The following is a 6,341-nucleotide window of genomic DNA, read 5'->3' on the forward strand; positions in this document are numbered from 1 at the left end:
TAAATGTCCCCTTCAGTACCTTCTTCCTTTTATTAACTAACCAGCTGACATGCCCTGTGCCAGTAAACATGCTCAACCCCAAAGAAAGTAAAATGACATTTATGTAACAGTGTAACATACTGTTATTCCTGGAAGACAAAGCAAGCAAACAGAAACAGTATTTGACCTAGTCTAGTATCTGAAGTAGTGTTTTCAAATGTCCACAATGCCATTTTCTTTTGAAACTGCCCATTTAAGACCCACAGTGAAAGCAAGTGGACAACACGTACAATCGATGAAAGCATTTCATTAGCTACAGCCATCTTTAGTGCAGGCATATTTGTTTCAATTTTTTAATATTTATTTTAATAAAAAATAACTTTAATATTCTCTGGCACTTGCAGTTTGGAACATGAAGGTGGTTCTAACACCAGACCAGTACCAAGTAATCATCACATCAGTGATGGATGTGGTGGTTTCTTTAACTCTGTGCAACAGGACTGCACATTCAATCTGCAATCCTTTAGGAAAGGATCAAGTTTTAATCCATGTAGTAAGTATAGTTCAACAGCAGACCTTCAGATTTTTATCTTGAAGGAACTACTTAATGTACTTGCCTGCACATTCAACAAATTACTCTAATTGCTCATTTAAAAAAAAACAAAAAACATATATTTTGCTGTTGAACACAATATAGACCAGGGCTTCTCAAACTCAGTCCTGGGTACCCCCTGTGTCTGCTGGTTTTCATTCCAACCGAACTCTCAATTACTTAACTAGACCCTTAATTGAACTGCTAGTTTGCTTAAACAGACCTTTTTACTTGTTTTCAGCTCTTGAACAGTTGCATAGTTCAAGTTAGCTATAACATTTTATAAGTAAATTGAACTGCAACTGTTTAAGAGCTGAAAACAAGTCAAAAGGACTAATTAAGCAAATTATCAGTTCAATTAAAGGTCTAGTTAAGTAATTGAGAGCTCAGTTGGAATGAAAACCAACAGCCACAGGGGGTCCCCAGGACCGAATTTGAGAAGTCCTGATCTAGTCCATTTCTCTTTTTACTGAGGTGTAATAAAAAGCTTGTAGAAAAGTGTTAGTTGTACTGCATCAATACATGTCTTAGTGTAAGTCATGAGCTACACAGATGAGCGGTTAATCGAACATCTGTTCACACCCTGTGCTTTGGAATTTGAGAACGCAGTCCAGCTGTGTTGTTTTGGAATTTGAGAATGCAGCCCAGCTGTGTTGCTTTGGAATTTGAGAACGCAGTTCAGCTGTGTATGACTCATGAGAAACTCCAGACTACCCCGTACATTTTTTACTGTAAACACAACTGCCGCATACCCACCTAGACAATGTTATCATAATAAAATGCAAAATGTTCTTTCTATGTGTTCATCAGGACAAGTCAAATCCAGTAACAGCTAACCTAACCAGAGACATGTGCCAGTCAAATATTTGTATCCAGGTAAGAAGTTTATTTTTGGAAATGTAACTTTGTGACAATCATATCTTTGTAACTTCAATGAGTTCACTGATGTGTTTCTATTGGTATTTACAGGGAAGGAGGATAGATGTCAAGTATTCTGTACCAGTTCAAACATGTGAATTACAATGCTGTGAGTAAATGCCTGATTTTATTTTTTTATTAAATAGAAAAAGAAAAGCTATATATTCAGGACCATTGGGGCATACTAACATAATCCAGATCCTTTTTGTAATTATATGCATCTGTGAAATTAAACTTTTCTGACTCCTTGCTTCATTGTTAGTGGGTGTGTTGTGAAGCTAGTCAGCCATTGCCCAATGCAAAGTTAACCTGCGTTCAAAAAATGTTTGAAAAACTATTTTCTTAGACGTCATTCCTGAAGTGGCGTGGTCAACACTATACCCCAACTTCAGCCTATCTCCTGTAACTAGGGATACAGTGAACGGTTACTGATTTCAAATGGTAACATTTTTCTATAGCTCTTACACTTGTTTGAGCTACACAGTTTTGTTTAGAGATACAAAAATCCACTTTATTAGAAACCCCAAGTTAGTTGATGTTCCAGCTTTTGTATGGTTGAGCTGTATGTTTAAAATCATATGATACAGAGGGGTATGTTGAAAGGTTTAATTGTAAATGAGTTACTGATTCATTTAACCTGAAGTCAGCGAAGACCTACTCGTCAGCTCAAATATTGAAGGTTTGTAAAACTGAATTAAATCCTAACATGTAGGCTACATACATTTGAATCTGTACAATAAATTGTTTTTTGCTTCATAATGAACCTCACAACAAAGTTTGCATTCAAAAGCACCTGTTTTACCTGTTTAGTTTGAATGACAGTGTTTAAAAGATTTTTTTGTCTATCTGCTATTGGAAACTGGATGGTAGCATTATTTTGTATACAATAGAGCTTTTTGTTGCTTTAATTGAGATGTGATTAGCCTTCATGTAACTTATGTATTGCTTTACCACAATCTCTTCTTAGGGATCAAGTCATTTTTGTTCATTAATGCAAACAAATAAATAAGCAAGACCATTTTCCCTTAGATTTCCACCAAATGCCATCCTTTACATTGATGTACAAATATATGTGTACATGTTAACCGTTCAGCGACTCGCCTTGAAACTTTCTGCAACCACAGTTTGGGAACCGCTGATCTACATCACTGTTTTGTGACATCGGTGTAGGGCCAGAAAGTGTACATCGTCAGAATGTGGTAGACGTGCCCGTTTAACACCAGAAAATGGTACTCTGTCAATGCTGTGATTGACTCGGTTTATAATTTTAGATAAACCCAATTGTCACGTAAATTTGCTGAATTGTGAAAACAATTATATTAAAAAGAACTAAGGGCCAAACTCTGTATGTCATAACCCTTTTGAATGGTCGTTTCTTTGTTTTCTGAGCTAAAATTATTTGCGCATGCCCGGGCAAGCGGAGTACATGATGTACCATGTTTTAACACATACCACAAAACAACACCACACCGGTATTACTATTTCTTCATGCGACTGTCACTGTCAATAGTGATTTCAGTGTGTTTTATAAAATATAAATTTAGTCATTTTTTATTTATGATATGAAAACACAGTTTAAATATTATAGTTTAATAATACAGGAACGAGTAGTTAAATTAACAATGGCAGTCTGTTTTGGTTCACACTATTTTGATACTAACTATTGATATGAAAACATATGAAAATGTAACCTCTGTGGAAATATTATGAGGTTACCATTGGGTAGCTCCACTTTTCCACCTTTATCCAAGGCGACTTACAGAGACTAGGGTGTTTGAACTATGCATCAGCTACAGTGTCATTTACAACAACATCTCACCCAAAAGACAGAGCACAAGGAGGTTAAGTGACTTGCTCAGGGTCACACAGTGAGTCAATGGCTGAGTAGGGATTTGAACCAGGGATTTCCTGATTACAAGCCCTTTTCTTTAACACTGGACCACACAGCCTCTCAGGACTACTATGTTCTTATTATATATTATAAAGGCACAACATAATAACTTTTATATGAGAGATGTTATGTAAAACTAAGTTAAGTAGACAAATATTAATCAGTATTACCCTTACCCTGAAAGAACAAGCTGAAATTTTTGTCTACATGCACGCCTCAAGCAACCTTTTTAAATGTCTAGATATGGTTCATCAAGGTTATTATAAATTTGACAGATTTCAATAGGTCTGATTGATTTTTAAAATTATTTTGTTACAGCACTCGTAGTTTCTCATTCAAATGATGGCAAAACATATGTCTGGATGGTGACCCTGACATTTGCAATACTGACTGTTGTGTTTGTGGCAGCTCTTGTTGGGCATGTAACATTAACAGGTATGTCAGTTTATAACTTAGGACAAATATGACAATAAATGTCTATAGTTTTTATGTTTAATTTAATTCTACTGATATTTTTTTAATTTTTCAGAGAAAAAATATGGGTTTAAAAGGCAGTTGGAAAGTGATAGTCCAACCTTTAAAACAAAATGCAGGTGAGATTTTTTTATTTCTTGTGTAAGCTCTTGTCAAGGATTATCCAGATTTGAGCAGATACAGCATTGAGTCGCAATATGTAAATAACATTTGTATTTGTAATATAATTTGTAATTGTTTGTGTGCTCCCCCTCAAAAATGTATCTGTTATTATAATATTGGTTAATAACATTACTAGCTGATGGATCAGTTTAGAAAATAACCATGGAAATCAATTTCTAAAATGAAAGTCAATTTATAAAATGGTCAAAGCAATATTGGTTAATTTATACTTAGAACAACTGTTTAATTTTTTTTTAAATTACTGGTAAATGGAAAAAAAACATACACAAAATCAGATATGTTATGAATGTAAAAATTGTTTTCTTCATCATATTTCAAGTGATGATATGATTCTTTGTTGTTGTTTTCAGACTACACACTTCAGCTAAGAGTGTCCCTTCTCTACTCTACAGATGACAATAGGCATGTTAGCTTGATTACAGCATTTGCAACATTTCTCACCAATCTTTAGTATTGTATTACCCTTACTAATATAAAATATAGATCTATAACACAGGATTTCCTAGGGGATCCTGATGGTCTTCTAATTCTTGTTTGGTCCAAAGGGTGTAATAAACCTGTTATTAAGAATACATGAAATCCTGTTCTGCCAAATGCAATGAACTCTGTGCCTTTATAATGTGTTAGGGGTGATATTGTCACCTACTTCAGGGATACTGTGAAGGTATCTGACATTCCTAGCATGTTCGGTGCTATACCTATACGTAAACTGAAGGAACATTTCACAGCACTAATGAAACAATCCAGGATCGATCCTCAAAATGCAATGGTGCATCATGATCCAGTGCTCTCTTTGAAGGGATATAGAAGCAGATAATCATCCAAACAATTAGCGATAGAGATTCAGGGCGATAGTGAGTCTGAAGACAGTGTTACAGGTTGCCCAGATGATGAAGAAACTTTACTGAGGCAGAAAGGTTGTTAAGCCTGTTCCTTGGGGGAAAAAAAGTGCAAATGCAAACACTGCAGAAATGGACCAGGTTGTGCTATCATTTCACCAGTTCCTTTCAAAATGTTTAACTCAAATGTATTTTACTACTGTTGCATGTCCCATATATTTTTTCTGCCTGTGTTTAATAATAATAATTTAAAAAACAAACAAAAAAAGAAACTAGGATGTATTGTATTAAAGAAGTCTGCCTACAGTAGTGCTGTAAAGGATTGCTTTATAAAAAAAACAAAGATGAATGGTGTCTGTGTCAGTGAAACATTTATTTTTCAAAAGGTTAAGCTAAATCTGTCACAAGGATGTGGGTAGAGGAACTAGTGTCAATTAAGGAAGCACATTTGGTGCTTTGCATTTCTGGTAAAGTTAAAATAAAGGGCCCGGTGACAAGATTTTTATGTTCTTTTTTTCTTTTTACTACAATAATAAGCTTCTGTGTCCTTACACACAGGGGAATTCTTTGTTTAAGATTTCAAGTTAGCTTTAAACCCTTAACTGTGGGTGTTGATTACTGTATATATGTATCATACCAGCTTCTTGAAAATGACACCTGTACTGTATAAACTGCACTGGCTATCGGGTTGACTACAAAATTCTGCTCCTTACCTATAAGGCCTTAAATGGTGCTGACACTGTTTATTTGAGATATCTTTATAAAGTGCATTCTAGCATGCAATTTAAGATCCATGGATGCTGCATGTCTTATTCAACCTAGGACTAGGTTCCTTCCTATTAGACTTGGTGAACATAAAAGTGCAATAAGACGTAATGAGCCGACATCCCCGGTGGCCAGACACTTTAAAGATTGTACACGCAATGTAAATTCTTTGACATGCATAGGTATTGAAGCTGTTACACATAGTAGAAGGGGAGGGACTATCGCAGTCAAACTACTGAAACGTGAAACTTTTTGGATTTTTAAGTTAAACACTTTAATGCCCAAGGGACTCAATGAAGACTTCGAGTTGTCCCTGTTTTTTTTGTTACAAGCAGTAATTATTCTGATCAGCTGATTAACTGATCTTCTATTGGAACTCTTTAATGGGTATAAAAATACTTGTTGCATAATTATGCTGTATTTTGATATCTCAAATGTTACAGATCCTTCTAGATAGTTGCTTGTAATCTTATAATCACTAAATTACCATAGGATTAATGGTCTTATAAGTATTTTGAACCTTTTTTTTTGCTAAATCTCCATTTGTTCTAATGAAAATTGTATGATGTATTAACATGTGTCGACTTTATCTTTTGATTAGTTTTTTCAAATTGAGCATGGCATTTGATGATTATGATTGCTAATGGATGCTTAAATAGATCGCTGCATTTTGTCAATTGAAAACACTGATGAAGTCTAC

Source organism: Polyodon spathula, chromosome 8 (assembly GCF_017654505.1).
Source record: "Polyodon spathula isolate WHYD16114869_AA chromosome 8, ASM1765450v1, whole genome shotgun sequence".
Taxonomy (NCBI): Eukaryota; Metazoa; Chordata; class Actinopteri; order Acipenseriformes; family Polyodontidae; genus Polyodon; species Polyodon spathula.